The 19,375-nt window shown below is 41.1% G+C and overlaps 14 non-coding genes across 14 annotated transcripts; all 14 read right to left on the bottom strand.

Moving 5' to 3' along the window:
* Window positions 1-88: 88 nt before the first annotated feature.
* Window positions 89-161, bottom strand: TRNAF-GAA (transfer RNA phenylalanine (anticodon GAA)). Its single transcript has one exon. It is a non-coding gene; the product is annotated as a tRNA-Phe (tRNA).
* Window positions 162-1,948: 1,787 nt separating this feature from the next.
* Window positions 1,949-2,021, bottom strand: TRNAF-GAA (transfer RNA phenylalanine (anticodon GAA)). Its single transcript has one exon. It is a non-coding gene; the product is annotated as a tRNA-Phe (tRNA).
* Window positions 2,022-2,330: 309 nt separating this feature from the next.
* On the bottom strand, window positions 2,331-2,403 carry TRNAF-GAA (transfer RNA phenylalanine (anticodon GAA)). The gene has a single exon. It is a non-coding gene; the product is annotated as a tRNA-Phe (tRNA).
* A 2,144-nt stretch (window positions 2,404-4,547) lies between these two features.
* Window positions 4,548-4,620, bottom strand: TRNAF-GAA (transfer RNA phenylalanine (anticodon GAA)). The gene has a single exon. It is a non-coding gene; the product is annotated as a tRNA-Phe (tRNA).
* A 2,526-nt stretch (window positions 4,621-7,146) lies between these two features.
* Window positions 7,147-7,219, bottom strand: TRNAF-GAA (transfer RNA phenylalanine (anticodon GAA)). Its single transcript has one exon. It is a non-coding gene; the product is annotated as a tRNA-Phe (tRNA).
* A 2,526-nt stretch (window positions 7,220-9,745) lies between these two features.
* TRNAF-GAA (transfer RNA phenylalanine (anticodon GAA)) lies at window positions 9,746-9,818 on the bottom strand. The gene has a single exon. It is a non-coding gene; the product is annotated as a tRNA-Phe (tRNA).
* Window positions 9,819-10,866: 1,048 nt separating this feature from the next.
* On the bottom strand, window positions 10,867-10,939 carry TRNAF-GAA (transfer RNA phenylalanine (anticodon GAA)). Its single transcript has one exon. It is a non-coding gene; the product is annotated as a tRNA-Phe (tRNA).
* A 1,048-nt stretch (window positions 10,940-11,987) lies between these two features.
* Window positions 11,988-12,060, bottom strand: TRNAF-GAA (transfer RNA phenylalanine (anticodon GAA)). Its single transcript has one exon. It is a non-coding gene; the product is annotated as a tRNA-Phe (tRNA).
* A 691-nt stretch (window positions 12,061-12,751) lies between these two features.
* TRNAF-GAA (transfer RNA phenylalanine (anticodon GAA)) lies at window positions 12,752-12,824 on the bottom strand. Its single transcript has one exon. It is a non-coding gene; the product is annotated as a tRNA-Phe (tRNA).
* A 1,048-nt stretch (window positions 12,825-13,872) lies between these two features.
* TRNAF-GAA (transfer RNA phenylalanine (anticodon GAA)) lies at window positions 13,873-13,945 on the bottom strand. The gene has a single exon. It is a non-coding gene; the product is annotated as a tRNA-Phe (tRNA).
* Window positions 13,946-14,993: 1,048 nt separating this feature from the next.
* TRNAF-GAA (transfer RNA phenylalanine (anticodon GAA)) lies at window positions 14,994-15,066 on the bottom strand. The gene has a single exon. It is a non-coding gene; the product is annotated as a tRNA-Phe (tRNA).
* A 1,787-nt stretch (window positions 15,067-16,853) lies between these two features.
* Window positions 16,854-16,926, bottom strand: TRNAF-GAA (transfer RNA phenylalanine (anticodon GAA)). Its single transcript has one exon. It is a non-coding gene; the product is annotated as a tRNA-Phe (tRNA).
* A 309-nt stretch (window positions 16,927-17,235) lies between these two features.
* TRNAF-GAA (transfer RNA phenylalanine (anticodon GAA)) lies at window positions 17,236-17,308 on the bottom strand. Its single transcript has one exon. It is a non-coding gene; the product is annotated as a tRNA-Phe (tRNA).
* A 1,405-nt stretch (window positions 17,309-18,713) lies between these two features.
* TRNAF-GAA (transfer RNA phenylalanine (anticodon GAA)) lies at window positions 18,714-18,786 on the bottom strand. The gene has a single exon. It is a non-coding gene; the product is annotated as a tRNA-Phe (tRNA).
* Between the last annotated feature and the right edge of the window lie 589 nt (window positions 18,787-19,375).

The raw sequence follows: 19,375 nt of genomic DNA, 5'->3' as shown, positions 1-19,375 counted from the left end.
AGACTTTCTGCTGATTTCGCACTTTCATGGGTGCCAAAACTACAACACACGAAGAGAGAAACGAGTACCAAGTACACTCATAACAACATGCCGAAACCCGGGATCGAACCAGGGACCTTTAGATCTTCAGTCTAACGCTCTCCCAACTGAGCTATTTCGGCTGCAAGCACAACTTTTTACGATATTCTAAGACCGTCAAATTTGTGGTGTTTTGATCTTTTCCACGGTGAAAACTCCAAACATCGACAAAGGAAAAGAGATATCAAAATCATATTCAAAATAGGTTGCAGAAAACCAAGAATGTGTCTGGGACTGTCATTTTAACACACTTCTCACGGACCTGCTTTGTCTTGCTTTATTTTTAGAATTTTCCCAAACTGCCAGACTTGCTGCTGATTTCGTACTTTCATGGGTGCCAAAACTACAACACACGAAGAGAGAAACGAGTACCAAGTACACTCATAGCAACATGCTGAAACCCGGGATCGAACCAGGGACCTTTAGATCTTCAGTCTAACGCTCTCCCAACTGAGCTATTTCGGCTGCAAGCACAACTTTTTACGATATTCTAAGACCGTCAAATTTGTGGTGTTTTGATCTTTTCCACGGTGAAAACTCGAAACATCGACAAAGGAAAAGAGATATCAAAATCATATTCAAAATAGGTTGCAGAAAACCAAGAATGTGTCTGGGACTGTCATTTTAACACACTTCTCACGGACCTGCTTTGTCTTGCTTTATTTTTAGAATTTTCCCAAACTGCCAGACTTGCTGCTGATTTCGCACTTTCATGGGTGCCAAAACTACAACACACGAAGAGAGAAACGAGAACCAAGTACGCTCATAGCAACATGCCGAAACCCGGGATTGAACCAGGGACCTTTAGATCTTCAGTCTAACGCTCTCCCAACTGAGCTATTTAGGCTGCAAGCGCCACTTTTTACGATATTCTAAGACCGTAAAATTTGTGGTGTTTTGACATCGACAAAGGAAAAGAGAAATCAAAATCATATTCAAAATAGGTTGCAGAAAACCAAGAATGTGTCTGGGACTGTCATTTTAACACACTTCTCACGGACCTGCTTTGTCTTGCTTTATTTTTAGAATTTTCCCAAACTGCCAGACTTGCTGCTGATTTCGTACTTTCATGGGTGCCAAAACTACAACACACGAAGAGAGAAACGAGTACCAAGTACACTCATAGCAACATGCTGAAACCCGGGATCGAACCAGGGACCTTTAGATCTTCAGTCTAACGCTCTCCCAACTGAGCTATTTCGGCTGCAAGCACAACTTTTTACGATATTCTAAGACCGTCAAATTTGTGGTGTTTTGATCTTTTCCACGGTGAAAACTCGAAACATCGACAAAGGAAAAGAGATATCAAAATCATATTCAAAATAGGTTGCAGAAAACCAAGAATGTGTCTGGGACTGTCATTTTAACACACTTCTCACGGACCTGCTTTGTCTTGCTTTATTTTTAGAATTTTCCCAAACTGCCAGACTTGCTGCTGATTTCGCACTTTCATGGGTGCCAAAACTACAACACACGAAGAGAGAAACGAGTACCAAGTACACTCATAGCAACATGCTGAAACCCGGGATCGAACCAGGGACCTTTAGATCTTCAATCTAACGCTCTCCCAACTGAGCTATTTCGGCTGCAAGCGCAACTTTTTACGATATTCTAAGACCGTAAAATTTGTGGTGTTTTGACATCGACAAAGGAAAAGAGAAATCAAAATCATATTCAAAATAGGTTGCAGAAAACCAAGAATGTGTCTGGGACTGTCATTTTAACACACTTCTCACGGACCTGCTTTGTCTTGCTTTATTTTTAGAATTTTCCCAAACTGCCAGACTTGCTGCTGATTTCGCACTTTCATGGGTGCCAAAACTACAACACACGAAGAGAGAAACGAGAACCAAGTACGCTCATAGCAACATGCCGAAACCCGGGATCGAACCAGGGACCTTTAGATCTTCAGTCTAACGCTCTCCCAACTGAGCTATTTCGGCTGCAAGCACAACTTTTTACGATATTCTAAGACCGTCAAATTTGTGGTGTTTTGATCTTTTCCACGGTGAAAACTCCAAACATCGACAAAGGAAAAGAGATATCAAAATCATATTCAAAATAGGTTGCAGAAAACCAAGAATGTGTCTGGGACTGTCATTTTAACACACTTCTCACGGACCTGCTTTGTCTTGCTATATTTTTAGAATTTTCCCAAACTGCCAGACTTTCTGCTGATTTCGCACTTTCATGGGTGCCAAAACTACAACACACGAAGAGAGAAACGAGTACCAAGTACACTCATAGCAACATGCCGAAACCCGGGATTGAACCAGGGACCTTTAGATCTTCAGTCTAACGCTCTCCCAACTGAGCTATTTCGGCTGAAAGCACAACTTTTTACGATATTCTAAGACCGTCTAATTTGTGGTGTTTTGATCTTTTCCACGGTGAAAACTCCAAACATCGACAAAGGAAAAGAGAAATCAAAATCATATTCAAAATAGGTTGCAGAAAACCAAGATTGTGTCTGGGACTGTCATTTTAACACACTTCTCACGGACCTGCTTTGTCTTGCTTTATTTTTAGAATTTTTCCAAACTGCCACACTTGCTGCTGATTTCGCACTTTCATGGGTGCCAAAACTACAACACACGAAGAGAGTAACTAGAACCAAGTATGCTCATAGCAACATGCCGAAACCCGGGATCGAACCAGGGACCTTTAGATCTTCAGTCTAACGCTCTCCCAACTGAGCTATTTAGGCTGCAAGCGCCACTTTTTACGATATTCTAAGACCGTAAAATTTGTGGTGTTTTGACATCGACAAAGGAAAAGAGAAATCAAAATCATATTCAAAATAGGTTGCAGAAAACCAAGAATGTGTCTGGGACTGTCATTTTAACACACTTCTCACGGACCTGCTTTGTCTTGCTTTATTTTTAGAATTTTCCCAAACTGCCAGACTTGCTGCTGATTTCGCACTTTCATGGGTGCCAAAACTACAAAACACAAAGAGAGAAACGAGTACCAAGTACACTCATAGCAACATGCTGAAACCCGGGATCGAACCAGGGACCTTTAGATCTTCAGTCTAACGCTCTCCCAACTGAGCTATTTCGGCTGCAAGCACAACTTTTTACGATATTCTAAGACCGTCAAATTTGTGGTGTTTTGATCTTTTCCACGGTGAAAACTCGAAACATCGACAAAGGAAAAGAGATATCAAAATCATATTCAAAATAGGTTGCAGAAAACCAAGAATGTGTCTGGGACTGTCATTTTAACACACTTCTCACGGACCTGCTTTGTCTTGCTTTATTTTTAGAATTTTCCCAAACTGCCAGACTTGCTGCTGATTTCGCACTTTCATGGGTGCCAAAACTACAACACACGAAGAGAGAAACGAGAACCAAGTACGCTCATAGCAACATGCCGAAACCCGGGATTGAACCAGGGACCTTTAGATCTTCAGTCTAACGCTCTCCCAACTGAGCTATTTAGGCTGCAAGCGCCACTTTTTACGATATTCTAAGACCGTAAAATTTGTGGTGTTTTGACATCGACAAAGGAAAAGAGAAATCAAAATCATATTCAAAATAGGTTGCAGAAAACCAAGAATGTGTCTGGGACTGTCATTTTAACACACTTCTCACGGACCTGCTTTGTCTTGCTTTATTTTTAGAATTTTCCCAAACTGCCAGACTTGCTGCTGATTTCGTACTTTCATGGGTGCCAAAACTACAACACACGAAGAGAGAAACGAGTACCAAGTACACTCATAGCAACATGCTGAAACCCGGGATCGAACCAGGGACCTTTAGATCTTCAGTCTAACGCTCTCCCAACTGAGCTATTTCGGCTGCAAGCACAACTTTTTACGATATTCTAAGACCGTCAAATTTGTGGTGTTTTGATCTTTTCCACGGTGAAAACTCGAAACATCGACAAAGGAAAAGAGATATCAAAATCATATTCAAAATAGGTTGCAGAAAACCAAGAATGTGTCTGGGACTGTCATTTTAACACACTTCTCACGGACCTGCTTTGTCTTGCTTTATTTTTAGAATTTTCCCAAACTGCCAGACTTGCTGCTGATTTCGCACTTTCATGGGTGCCAAAACTACAACACACGAAGAGAGAAACGAGTACCAAGTACACTCATAGCAACATGCTGAAACCCGGGATCGAACCAGGGACCTTTAGATCTTCAATCTAACGCTCTCCCAACTGAGCTATTTCGGCTGCAAGCGCAACTTTTTACGATATTCTAAGACCGTAAAATTTGTGGTGTTTTGACATCGACAAAGGAAAAGAGAAATCAAAATCATATTCAAAATAGGTTGCAGAAAACCAAGAATGTGTCTGGGACTGTCATTTTAACACACTTCTCACGGACCTGCTTTGTCTTGCTTTATTTTTAGAATTTTCCCAAACTGCCAGACTTGCTGCTGATTTCGCACTTTCATGGGTGCCAAAACTACAACACACGAAGAGAGAAACGAGAACCAAGTACGCTCATAGCAACATGCCGAAACCCGGGATCGAACCAGGGACCTTTAGATCTTCAGTCTAACGCTCTCCCAACTGAGCTATTTCGGCTGCAAGCACAACTTTTTACGATATTCTAAGACCGTCAAATTTGTGGTGTTTTGATCTTTTCCACGGTGAAAACTCCAAACATCGACAAAGGAAAAGAGATATCAAAATCATATTCAAAATAGGTTGCAGAAAACCAAGAATGTGTCTGGGACTGTCATTTTAACACACTTCTCACGGACCTGCTTTGTCTTGCTTTATTTTTAGAATTTTTCCAAACTGCCACACTTGCTGCTGATTTCGCACTTTCATGGGTGCCAAAACTACAACACACGAAGAGAGTAACTAGAACCAAGTATGCTCATAGCAACATGCCGAAACCCGGGATCGAACCAGGGACCTTTAGATCTTCAGTCTAACGCTCTCCCAACTGAGCTATTTAGGCTGCAAGCGCCACTTTTTACGATATTCTAAGACCGTAAAATTTGTGGTGTTTTGACATCGACAAAGGAAAAGAGAAATCAAAATCATATTCAAAATAGGTTGCAGAAAACCAAGAATGTGTCTGGGACTGTCATTTTAACACACTTCTCACGGACCTGCTTTGTCTTGCTTTATTTTTAGAATTTTCCCAAACTGCCAGACTTGCTGCTGATTTCGCACTTTCATGGGTGCCAAAACTACAAAACACAAAGAGAGAAACGAGTACCAAGTACACTCATAGCAACATGCTGAAACCCGGGATCGAACCAGGGACCTTTAGATCTTCAGTCTAACGCTCTCCCAACTGAGCTATTTCGGCTGCAAGCACAACTTTTTACGATATTCTAAGACCGTCAAATTTGTGGTGTTTTGATCTTTTCCACGGTGAAAACTCGAAACATCGACAAAGGAAAAGAGATATCAAAATCATATTCAAAATAGGTTGCAGAAAACCAAGAATGTGTCTGGGACTGTCATTTTAACACACTTCTCACGGACCTGCTTTGTCTTGCTTTATTTTTAGAATTTTCCCAAACTGCCAGACTTGCTGCTGATTTCGCACTTTCATGGGTGCCAAAACTACAACACACGAAGAGAGAAACGAGAACCAAGTACGCTCATAGCAACATGCCGAAACCCGGGATTGAACCAGGGACCTTTAGATCTTCAGTCTAACGCTCTCCCAACTGAGCTATTTAGGCTGCAAGCGCCACTTTTTACGATATTCTAAGACCGTAAAATTTGTGGTGTTTTGACATCGACAAAGGAAAAGAGAAATCAAAATCATATTCAAAATAGGTTGCAGAAAACCAAGAATGTGTCTGGGACTGTCATTTTAACACACTTCTCACGGACCTGCTTTGTCTTGCTTTATTTTTAGAATTTTCCCAAACTGCCAGACTTGCTGCTGATTTCGTACTTTCATGGGTGCCAAAACTACAACACACGAAGAGAGAAACGAGTACCAAGTACACTCATAGCAACATGCTGAAACCCGGGATCGAACCAGGGACCTTTAGATCTTCAGTCTAACGCTCTCCCAACTGAGCTATTTCGGCTGCAAGCACAACTTTTTACGATATTCTAAGACCGTCAAATTTGTGGTGTTTTGATCTTTTCCACGGTGAAAACTCGAAACATCGACAAAGGAAAAGAGATATCAAAATCATATTCAAAATAGGTTGCAGAAAACCAAGAATGTGTCTGGGACTGTCATTTTAACACACTTCTCACGGACCTGCTTTGTCTTGCTTTATTTTTAGAATTTTCCCAAACTGCCAGACTTGCTGCTGATTTCGCACTTTCATGGGTGCCAAAACTACAACACACGAAGAGAGAAACGAGTACCAAGTACACTCATAGCAACATGCTGAAACCCGGGATCGAACCAGGGACCTTTAGATCTTCAATCTAACGCTCTCCCAACTGAGCTATTTCGGCTGCAAGCGCAACTTTTTACGATATTCTAAGACCGTAAAATTTGTGGTGTTTTGACATCGACAAAGGAAAAGAGAAATCAAAATCATATTCAAAATAGGTTGCAGAAAACCAAGAATGTGTCTGGGACTGTCATTTTAACACACTTCTCACGGACCTGCTTTGTCTTGCTTTATTTTTAGAATTTTCCCAAACTGCCAGACTTGCTGCTGATTTCGCACTTTCATGGGTGCCAAAACTACAACACACGAAGAGAGAAACGAGAACCAAGTACGCTCATAGCAACATGCCGAAACCCGGGATCGAACCAGGGACCTTTAGATCTTCAGTCTAACGCTCTCCCAACTGAGCTATTTTGGCTGCAAGCACAACTTTTTACGATATTCTAAGACCGTCAAATTTGTGGTGTTTTGATCTTTTCCACGGTGAAAACTCCAAACATCGACAAAGGAAAAGAGATATCAAAATCATATTCAAAATAGGTTGCAGAAAACCAAGAATGTGTCTGGGACTGTCATTTTAACACACTTCTCACGGACCTGCTTTGTCTTGCTATATTTTTAGAATTTTCCCAAACTGCCAGACTTTCTGCTGATTTCGCACTTTCATGGGTGCCAAAACTACAACACACGAAGAGAGAAACGAGTACCAAGTACACTCATAGCAACATGCCGAAACCCGGGATTGAACCAGGGACCTTTAGATCTTCAGTCTAACGCTCTCCCAACTGAGCTATTTCGGCTGAAAGCACAACTTTTTACGATATTCTAAGACCGTCTAATTTGTGGTGTTTTGATCTTTTCCACGGTGAAAACTCCAAACATCGACAAAGGAAAAGAGAAATCAAAATCATATTCAAAATAGGTTGCAGAAAACCAAGATTGTGTCTGGGACTGTCATTTTAACACACTTCTCACGGACCTGCTTTGTCTTGCTTTATTTTTAGAATTTTTCCAAACTGCCACACTTGCTGCTGATTTCGCACTTTCATGGGTGCCAAAACTACAACACACGAAGAGAGTAACTAGAACCAAGTATGCTCATAGCAACATGCCGAAACCCGGGATCGAACCAGGGACCTTTAGATCTTCAGTCTAACGCTCTCCCAACTGAGCTATTTAGGCTGCAAGCGCCACTTTTTACGATATTCTAAGACCGTAAAATTTGTGGTGTTTTGACATCGACAAAGGAAAAGAGAAATCAAAATCATATTCAAAATAGGTTGCAGAAAACCAAGAATGTGTCTGGGACTGTCATTTTAACACACTTCTCACGGACCTGCTTTGTCTTGCTTTATTTTTAGAATTTTCCCAAACTGCCAGACTTGCTGCTGATTTCGCACTTTCATGGGTGCCAAAACTACAAAACACAAAGAGAGAAACGAGTACCAAGTACACTCATAGCAACATGCTGAAACCCGGGATCGAACCAGGGACCTTTAGATCTTCAGTCTAACGCTCTCCCAACTGAGCTATTTCGGCTGCAAGCACAACTTTTTACGATATTCTAAGACCGTCAAATTTGTGGTGTTTTGATCTTTTCCACGGTGAAAACTCGAAACATCGACAAAGGAAAAGAGATATCAAAATCATATTCAAAATAGGTTGCAGAAAACCAAGAATGTGTCTGGGACTGTCATTTTAACACACTTCTCACGGACCTGCTTTGTCTTGCTTTATTTTTAGAATTTTCCCAAACTGCCAGACTTGCTGCTGATTTCGCACTTTCATGGGTGCCAAAACTACAACACACGAAGAGAGAAACGAGAACCAAGTACGCTCATAGCAACATGCCGAAACCCGGGATTGAACCAGGGACCTTTAGATCTTCAGTCTAACGCTCTCCCAACTGAGCTATTTAGGCTGCAAGCGCCACTTTTTACGATATTCTAAGACCGTAAAATTTGTGGTGTTTTGACATCGACAAAGGAAAAGAGAAATCAAAATCATATTCAAAATAGGTTGCAGAAAACCAAGAATGTGTCTGGGACTGTCATTTTAACACACTTCTCACGGACCTGCTTTGTCTTGCTTTATTTTTAGAATTTTCCCAAACTGCCAGACTTGCTGCTGATTTCGTACTTTCATGGGTGCCAAAACTACAACACACGAAGAGAGAAACGAGTACCAAGTACACTCATAGCAACATGCTGAAACCCGGGATCGAACCAGGGACCTTTAGATCTTCAGTCTAACGCTCTCCCAACTGAGCTATTTCGGCTGCAAGCACAACTTTTTACGATATTCTAAGACCGTCAAATTTGTGGTGTTTTGATCTTTTCCACGGTGAAAACTCGAAACATCGACAAAGGAAAAGAGATATCAAAATCATATTCAAAATAGGTTGCAGAAAACCAAGAATGTGTCTGGGACTGTCATTTTAACACACTTCTCACGGACCTGCTTTGTCTTGCTTTATTTTTAGAATTTTCCCAAACTGCCAGACTTGCTGCTGATTTCGCACTTTCATGGGTGCCAAAACTACAACACACGAAGAGAGAAACGAGTACCAAGTACACTCATAGCAACATGCTGAAACCCGGGATCAAACCAGGGACCTTTAGATCTTCAATCTAACGCTCTCCCAACTGAGCTATTTCGGCTGCAAGCGCAACTTTTTACGATATTCTAAGACCGTAAAATTTGTGGTGTTTTGACATCGACAAAGGAAAAGAGAAATCAAAATCATATTCAAAATAGGTTGCAGAAAACCAAGAATGTGTCTGGGACTGTCATTTTAACACACTTCTCACGGACCTGCTTTGTCTTGCTTTATTTTTAGAATTTTCCCAAACTGCCAGACTTGCTGCTGATTTCGCACTTTCATGGGTGCCAAAACTACAACACACGAAGAGAGAAACGAGAACCAAGTACGCTCATAGCAACATGCCGAAACCCAGGATCGAACCAGGGACCTTTAGATCTTCAGTCTAACGCTCTCCCAACTGAGCTATTTCGGCTGCAAGCACAACTTTTTACGATATTCTAAGACCGTCAAATTTGTGGTGTTTTGATCTTTTCCACGGTGAAAACTCCAAACATCGACAAAGGAAAAGAGATATCAAAATCATATTCAAAATAGGTTGCAGAAAACCAAGAATGTGTCTGGGACTGTCATTTTAACACACTTCTCACGGACCTGCTTTGTCTTGCTATATTTTTAGAATTTTCCCAAACTGCCAGACTTTCTGCTGATTTCGCACTTTCATGGGTGCCAAAACTACAACACACGAAGAGAGAAACGAGTACCAAGTACACTCATAGCAACATGCCGAAACCCGGGATTGAACCAGGGACCTTTAGATCTTCAGTCTAACGCTCTCCCAACTGAGCTATTTCGGCTGAAAGCACAACTTTTTACGATATTCTAAGACCGTCTAATTTGTGGTGTTTTGATCTTTTCCACGGTGAAAACTCCAAACATCGACAAAGGAAAAGAGAAATCAAAATCATATTCAAAATAGGTTGCAGAAAACCAAGATTGTGTCTGGGACTGTCATTTTAACACACTTCTCACGGACCTGCTTTGTCTTGCTTTATTTTTAGAATTTTTCCAAACTGCCACACTTGCTGCTGATTTCGCACTTTCATGGGTGCCAAAACTACAACACACGAAGAGAGTAACTAGAACCAAGTATGCTCATAGCAACATGCCGAAACCCGGGATCGAACCAGGGACCTTTAGATCTTCAGTCTAACGCTCTCCCAACTGAGCTATTTAGGCTGCAAGCGCCACTTTTTACGATATTCTAAGACCGTAAAATTTGTGGTGTTTTGACATCGACAAAGGAAAAGAGAAATCAAAATCATATTCAAAATAGGTTGCAGAAAACCAAGAATGTGTCTGGGACTGTCATTTTAACACACTTCTCACGGACCTGCTTTGTCTTGCTTTATTTTTAGAATTTTCCCAAACTGCCAGACTTGCTGCTGATTTCGCACTTTCATGGGTGCCAAAACTACAAAACACAAAGAGAGAAACGAGTACCAAGTACACTCATAGCAACATGCTGAAACCCGGGATCGAACCAGGGACCTTTAGATCTTCAATCTAATGCTCTCCCAACTGAGCTATTTCGGCTGCAAGTGCAACTTTTTACGATATTCTAAGACCGTCAAATTTGTGGTGTTTTGATCTTTTCCACGGTGAAAACTCTAAACATCGACAAAGGAAAAGAGAAATCAAAATCATATTCAAAATAGGTTGCAGAAAACCAAGAATGTGTCTGGGACTGTCATTTTAACACACTTCTCACGGACCTGCTTTGTCTTGCTTTATTTTTAGAATTTTCCCAAACTGCCAGACTTTCTGCTGATTTCGCACTTTCATGGGTGCCAAAACTACAACACACGAAGAGAGAAACGAGAACCAAGTACGCTCATAGCAACATGCCGAAACCCGGGATTGAACCAGGGACCTTTAGATCTTCAGTCTAACGCTCTCCCAACTGAGCTATTTCGGCTGCAAGCACAACTTTTTACGATATTCTAAGACCGTCAAATTTGTGGTGTTTTGATCTTTTCCACGGTGAAAACTCCAAACATCGACAAAGGAAATGAGAAATCAAAATCATATTCAACATAGGTTGCAGAAAACCAAGATTGTGTCTGGGACTGTCATTTTAACACACTTCTCACGGACCTGCTTTGTCTTGCTTTATTTTTAGAATTTTTCCAAACTGCCACACTTGCTGCTGATTTCGCACTTTCATGGGTGCCAAAACTACAACACACGAAGAGAGTAACTAGAACCAAGTATGCTCATAGCAACATGCCGAAACCCGAGATCGAACCAGGGACCTTAAGATCTTCAGTCTAACGCTCTCCCAACTGAGCTATTTAGGCTGCAAGCGCCACTTTTTACGATATTCTAAGACCGTAAAATTTGTGGTGTTTTGACATCGACAAAGGAAAAGAGAAATCAAAATCATATTCAAAATAGGTTGCAGAAAACCAAGAATGTGTCTGGGACTGTCATTTTAACACACTTCTCACGGACCTGCTTTGTCTTGCTTTATTTTTAGAATTTTCCCAAACTGCCAGACTTGCTGCTGATTTCGCACTTTCATGGGTGCCAAAACTACAAAACACAAAGAGAGAAACGAGTACCAAGTACACTCATAGCAACATGCTGAAACCCGGGATCGAACCAGGGACCTTTAGATCTTCAATCTAATGCTCTCCCAACTGAGCTATTTCGGCTGCAAGTGCAACTTTTTACGATATTCTAAGACCGTCAAATTTGTGGTGTTTTGATCTTTTCCACGGTGAAAACTCTAAACATCGACAAAGGAAAAGAGAAATCAAAATCATATTCAAAATAGGTTGCAGAAAACCAAGAATGTGTCTGGGACTGTCATTTTAACACACTTCTCACGGACCTGCTTTGTCTTGCTTTATTTTTAGAATTTTCCCAAACTGCCAGACTTTCTGCTGATTTCGCACTTTCATGGGTGCCAAAACTACAACACACGAAGAGAGAAACGAGTACCAAGTACACTCATAACAACATGCCGAAACCCGGGATCGAACCAGGGACCTTTAGATCTTCAGTCTAACGCTCTCCCAACTGAGCTATTTCGGCTGCAAGCACAACTTTTTACGATATTCTAAGACCGTCAAATTTGTGGTGTTTTGATCTTTTCCACGGTGAAAACTCCAAACATCGACAAAGGAAAAGAGATATCAAAATCATATTCAAAATAGGTTGCAGAAAACCAAGAATGTGTCTGGGACTGTCATTTTAACACACTTCTCACGGACCTGCTTTGTCTTGCTTTATTTTTAGAATTTTCCCAAACTGCCAGACTTGCTGCTGATTTCGTACTTTCATGGGTGCCAAAACTACAACACACGAAGAGAGAAACGAGTACCAAGTACACTCATAGCAACATGCTGAAACCCGGGATCGAACCAGGGACCTTTAGATCTTCAGTCTAACGCTCTCCCAACTGAGCTATTTCGGCTGCAAGCACAACTTTTTACGATATTCTAAGACCGTCAAATTTGTGGTGTTTTGATCTTTTCCACGGTGAAAACTCCAAACATCGACAAAGGAAAAGAGATATCAAAATCATATTCAAAATAGGTTGCAGAAAACCAAGAATGTGTCTGGGACTGTCATTTTAACACACTTCTCACGGACCTGCTTTGTCTTGCTATATTTTTAGAATTTTCCCAAACTGCCAGACTTTCTGCTGATTTCGCACTTTCATGGGTGCCAAAACTACAACACACGAAGAGAGAAACGAGTACCAAGTACACTCATAGCAACATGCCGAAACCCGGGATTGAACCAGGGACCTTTAGATCTTCAGTCTAACGCTCTCCCAACTGAGCTATTTCGGCTGAAAGCACAACTTTTTACGATATTCTAAGACCGTCTAATTTGTGGTGTTTTGATCTTTTCCACGGTGAAAACTCCAAACATCGACAAAGGAAAAGAGAAATCAAAATCATATTCAAAATAGGTTGCAGAAAACCAAGATTGTGTCTGGGACTGTCATTTTAACACACTTCTCACGGACCTGCTTTGTCTTGCTTTATTTTTAGAATTTTTCCAAACTGCCACACTTGCTGCTGATTTCGCACTTTCATGGGTGCCAAAACTACAACACACGAAGAGAGTAACTAGAACCAAGTATGCTCATAGCAACATGCCGAAACCCGGGATCGAACCAGGGACCTTTAGATCTTCAGTCTAACGCTCTCCCAACTGAGCTATTTAGGCTGCAAGCGCCACTTTTTACGATATTCTAAGACCGTAAAATTTGTGGTGTTTTGACATCGACAAAGGAAAAGAGAAATCAAAATCATATTCAAAATAGGTTGCAGAAAACCAAGAATGTGTCTGGGACTGTCATTTTAACACACTTCTCACGGACCTGCTTTGTCTTGCTTTATTTTTAGAATTTTCCCAAACTGCCAGACTTGCTGCTGATTTCGCACTTTCATGGGTGCCAAAACTACAAAACACAAAGAGAGAAACGAGTACCAAGTACACTCATAGCAACATGCTGAAACCCGGGATCGAACCAGGGACCTTTAGATCTTCAATCTAATGCTCTCCCAACTGAGCTATTTCGGCTGCAAGTGCAACTTTTTACGATATTCTAAGACCGTCAAATTTGTGGTGTTTTGATCTTTTCCACGGTGAAAACTCTAAACATCGACAAAGGAAAAGAGAAATCAAAATCATATTCAAAATAGGTTGCAGAAAACCAAGAATGTGTCTGGGACTGTCATTTTAACACACTTCTCACGGACCTGCTTTGTCTTGCTTTATTTTTAGAATTTTCCCAAACTGCCAGACTTTCTGCTGATTTCGCACTTTCATGGGTGCCAAAACTACAACACACGAAGAGAGAAACGAGAACCAAGTACGCTCATAGCAACATGCCGAAACCCGGGATTGAACCAGGGACCTTTAGATCTTCAGTCTAACGCTCTCCCAACTGAGCTATTTCGGCTGCAAGCACAACTTTTTACGATATTCTAAGACCGTCAAATTTGTGGTGTTTTGATCTTTTCCACGGTGAAAACTCCAAACATCGACAAAGGAAATGAGAAATCAAAATCATATTCAACATAGGTTGCAGAAAACCAAGATTGTGTCTGGGACTGTCATTTTAACACACTTCTCACGGACCTGCTTTGTCTTGCTTTATTTTTAGAATTTTTCCAAACTGCCACACTTGCTGCTGATTTCGCACTTTCATGGGTGCCAAAACTACAACACACGAAGAGAGTAACTAGAACCAAGTATGCTCATAGCAACATGCCGAAACCCGAGATCGAACCAGGGACCTTAAGATCTTCAGTCTAACGCTCTCCCAACTGAGCTATTTAGGCTGCAAGCGCCACTTTTTACGATATTCTAAGACCGTAAAATTTGTGGTGTTTTGACATCGACAAAGGAAAAGAGAAATCAAAATCATATTCAAAATAGGTTGCAGAAAACCAAGAATGTGTCTGGGACTGTCATTTTAACACACTTCTCACGGACCTGCTTTGTCTTGCTTTATTTTTAGAATTTTCCCAAACTGCCAGACTTGCTGCTGATTTCGCACTTTCATGGGTGCCAAAACTACAAAACACAAAGAGAGAAACGAGTACCAAGTACACTCATAGCAACATGCTGAAACCCGGGATCGAACCAGGGACCTTTAGATCTTCAATCTAATGCTCTCCCAACTGAGCTATTTCGGCTGCAAGTGCAACTTTTTACGATATTCTAAGACCGTCAAATTTGTGGTGTTTTGATCTTTTCCACGGTGAAAACTCTAAACATCGACAAAGGAAAAGAGAAATCAAAATCATATTCAAAATAGGTTGCAGAAAACCAAGAATGTGTCTGGGACTGTCATTTTAACACACTTCTCACGGACCTGCTTTGTCTTGCTTTATTTTTAGAATTTTCCCAAACTGCCAGACTTTCTGCTGATTTCGCACTTTCATGGGTGCCAAAACTACAACACACGAAGAGAGAAACGAGTACCAAGTACACTCATAACAACATGCCGAAACCTGGGATCGAACCAGGGACCTTTAGATCTTCAGTCTAACGCTCTCCCAACTGAGCTATTTCGGCTGCAAGCACAACTTTTTACGATATTCTAAGACCGTCAAATTTGTGGTGTTTTGATCTTTTCCACGGTGAAAACTCCAAACATCGACAAAGGAAAAGAGATATCAAAATCATATTCAAAATAGGTTGCAGAAAACCAAGAATGTGTCTGGGACTGTCATTTTAACACACTTCTCACGGACCTGCTTTGTCTTGCTTTATTTTTAGAATTTTCCCAAACTGCCAGACTTGCTGCTGATTTCGTACTTTCATGGGTGCCAAAACTACAACACACGAAGAGAGAAACGAGTACCAAGTACACTCATAGCAACATGCTGAAACCCGGGATCGAACCAGGGACCTTTAGATCTTCAGTCTAACGCTCTCCCAACTGAGCTATTTCGGCTGCAAGCACAACTTTTTACGATATTCTAAGACCGTCAAATTTGTGGTGTTTTGATCTTTTCCACGGTGAAAACTCGAAACATCGACAAAGGAAAAGAGATATCAAAATCATATTCAAAATAGGTTGCAGAAAACCAAGAATGTGTCTGGGACTGTCATTTTAACACACTTCTCACGGACCTGCTTTGTCTTGCTTTATTTTTAGAATTTTCCCAAACTGCCAGACTTGCTGCTGATTTCGCACTTTCATGGGTGCCAAAACTACAACACACGAAGAGAGAAACGAGAACCAAGTACGCTCATAGCAACATGCCGAAACCCGGGATTGAACCAGGGACCTTTAGATCTTCAGTCTAACGCTCTCCCAACTGAGCTATTTAGGCTGCAAGCGCCACTTTTTACGATATTCTAAGACCGTAAAATTTGTGGTGTTTTGACATCGACAAAGGAAAAGAGAAATCAAAATCATATTCAAAATAGGTTGCAGAAAACCAAGAATGTGTCTGGGACTGTCATTTTAACACACTTCTCACGGACCTGCTTTGTCTTGCTTTATTTTTAGAATTTTCCCAAACTGCCAGACTTGCTGCTGATTTCGTACTTTCATGGGTGCCAAAACTACAACACACGAAGAGAGAAACGAGTACCAAATACACTCATAGCAACATGCTGAAACCCGGAATCGAACCAGGGACCTTTAGATCTTCAGTCTAACGCTCTCCCAACTGAGCTATTTCGGCTGCAAGCACAACTTTTTACGATATTCTAAGACCGTCAAATTTGTGGTGTTTTGATCTTTTCCACGGTGAAAACTCGAAACATCGACAAAGGAAAAGAGATATCAAAATCATATTCAAAATAGGTTGCAGAAAACCAAGAATGTGTCTGGGACTGTCATTTTAACACACTTCTCACGGACCTGCTTTGTCTTGCTTTATTTTTAGAATTTTCCCAAACTGCCAGACTTGCTGCTGATTTCGCACTTTCATGGGTGCCAAAACTACAACACACGAAGAGAGAAACGAGTACCAAGTACACTCATAGCAACATGCTGAAACCCGGGATCGAACCAGGGACCTTTAGATCTTCAATCTAACGCTCTCCCAACTGAGCTATTTCGGCTGCAAGTGCAACTTTTTACGATATTCTAAGACCGTAAAATTTGTGGTGTTTTGACATCGACAAAGGAAAAGAGAAATCAAAATCATATTCAAAATAGGTTGCAGAAAACCAAGAATGTGTCTGGGACTGTCATTTTAACACACTTCTCACGGACCTGCTTTGTCTTGCTTTATTTTTAGAATTTTCCCAAACTGCCAGACTTGCTGCTGATTTCGCACTTTCATGGGTGCCAAAACTACAACACACGAAGAGAGAAACGAGAACCAAGTACGCTCATAGCAACATGCCGAAACCCGGGATCGAACCAGGGACCTTTAGATCTTCAGTCTAACGCTCTCCCAACTGAGCTATTTCGGCTGCAAGCACAACTTTTTACGATATTCTAAGACCGTCAAATTTGTGGTGTTTTGATCTTTTCCACGGTGAAAACTCCAAACATCGACAAAGGAAAAGAGATATCAAAATCATATTCAAAATAGGTTGCAGAAAACCAAGAATGTGTCTGGGACTGTCATTTTAACACACTTCTCACGGACCTGCTTTGTCTTGCTATATTTTTAGAATTTTCCCAAACTGCCAGACTTTCTGCTGATTTCGCACTTTCATGGGTGCCAAAACTACAACACACGAAGAGAGAAACGAGTACCAAGTACACTCATAGCAACATGCCGAAACCCGGGATTGAACCAGGGACCTTTAGATCTTCAGTCTAACGCTCTCCCAACTGAGCTATTTCGGCTGCAAGCACAACTTTTTACGATATTCTAAGACCGTCAAATTTGTGGTGTTTTGATCTTTTCCACGGTGAAAACTCCAAACATCGACAAAGGAAATGAGAAATCAAAATCATATTCAACATAGGTTGCAGAAAACCAAGATTGTGTCTGGGACTGTCATTTTAACACACTTCTCACGGACCTGCTTTGTCTTGCTTTATTTTTAGAATTTTTCCAAACTGCCACACTTGCTGCTGATTTCGCACTTTCATGGGTGCCAAAACTACAACACACGAAGAGAGTAACTAGAACCAAGTATGCTCATAGCAACATGCCGAAACCCGAGATCGAACCAGGGACCTTAAGATCTTCAGTCTAACGCTCTCCCAACTGAGCTATTTAGGCTGCAAGCGCCACTTTTTACGATATTCTAAGACCGTAAAATTTGTGGTGTTTTGACATCGACAAAGGAAAAGAGAAATCAAAATCATATTCAAAATAGGTTGCAGAAAACCAAGAATGTGTCTGGGACTGTCATTTTAACACACTTCTCACGGACCTGCTTTGTCTTGCTTTATTTTTAGAATTTTCCCAAACTGCCAGACTTGCTGCTGATTTCGTACTTTCATGGGTGCCAAAACTACAACACACGAAGAGAGAAACGAGTACCAAGTACACTCATAGCAACATGCTGAAACCCGGGATCGAACCAGGGACCTTTAGATCTTCAGTCTAACGCTCTCCCAACTGAGCTATTTCGGCTGCAAGCACAACTTTTTACGATATTCTAAGACCGTCAAATTTGTGGTGTTTTGATCTTTTCCACGGTGAAAACTCGAAACATCGACAAAGGAAAAGAGATATCAAAATCATATTCAAAATAGGTTGCAGAAAACCAAGAATGTGTCTGGGACTGTCATTTTAACACACTTCTCGCGGACCTGCTTTGTCTTGCTTTATTTTTAGAATTTTCCCAAACTGCCAGACTTGCTGCTGATTTCGCACTTTCATGGGTGCCAAAACTACAACACACGAAGAGAGAAACGAGTACCAAGTACACTCATAGCAACATGCTGAAACCCGGGATCGAACCAGGGACCTTTAGATCTTCAATCTAACGCTCTCCCAACTGAGCTATTTCGGCTGCAAGCGCAACTTTTTACGATATTCTAAGACCGTAAAATTTGTGGTGTTTTGACATCGACAAAGGAAAAGAGAAATCAAAATCATATTCAAAATAGGTTGCAGAAAACCAAGAATGTGTCTGGGACTGTCATTTTAACACACTTCTCACGGACCTGCTTTGTCTTGCTTTATTTTTAGAATTTTCCCAAACTGCCAGACTTGCTGCTGATTTCGCACTTTCATGGGTGCCAAAACTACAACACACGAAGAGAGAAACGAGAACCAAGTACGCTCATAGCAACATGCCGAAACCCGGGATCGAACCAGGGACCTTTAGATCTTCAGTCTAACGCTCTCCCAACTGAGCTATTTCGGCTGCAAGCACAACTTTTTACGATATTCTAAGACCGTCAAATTTGTGGTGTTTTGATCTTTTCCACGGTGAAAACTCCAAACATCGACAAAGGAAAAGAGATATCAAAATCATATTCAAAATAGGTTGCAGAAAACCAAGAATGTGTCTGGGACTGTCATTTTAACACACTTCTCACGGACCTGCTTTGTCTTGCTATATTTTTAGAATTTTCCCAAACTGCCAGACTTTCTGCTGATTTCGCACTTTCATGGGTGCCAAAACTACAACACACGAAGAGAGAAACGAGTACCAAGTACACTCATAGCAACATGCCGAAACCCGGGATTGAACCAGGGACCTTTAGATCTTCAGTCTAACGCTCTCCCAACCGAGCTATTTCGGCTGAAAGCACAACTTTTTACGATATTCTAAGACCGTCTAATTTGTGGTGTTTTGATCTTTTCCACGGTGAAAACTCCAAACATCGACAAAGGAAAAGAGAAATCAAAATCATATTCAAAATAGGTTGCAGAAAACCAAGATTGTGTCTGGGACTGTCATTTTAACACACTTCTCACGGACCTGCTTTGTCTTGCTTTATTTTTAGAAT

Source organism: Eleutherodactylus coqui, chromosome 3 (assembly GCF_035609145.1).
Source record: "Eleutherodactylus coqui strain aEleCoq1 chromosome 3, aEleCoq1.hap1, whole genome shotgun sequence".
Lineage (NCBI taxonomy): Eukaryota > Metazoa > Chordata > Amphibia > Anura > Eleutherodactylidae > Eleutherodactylus > Eleutherodactylus coqui.
Note: the sequence above shows the minus strand (reverse complement) of the source record. Positions and strands in the feature narration are given on the sequence as shown.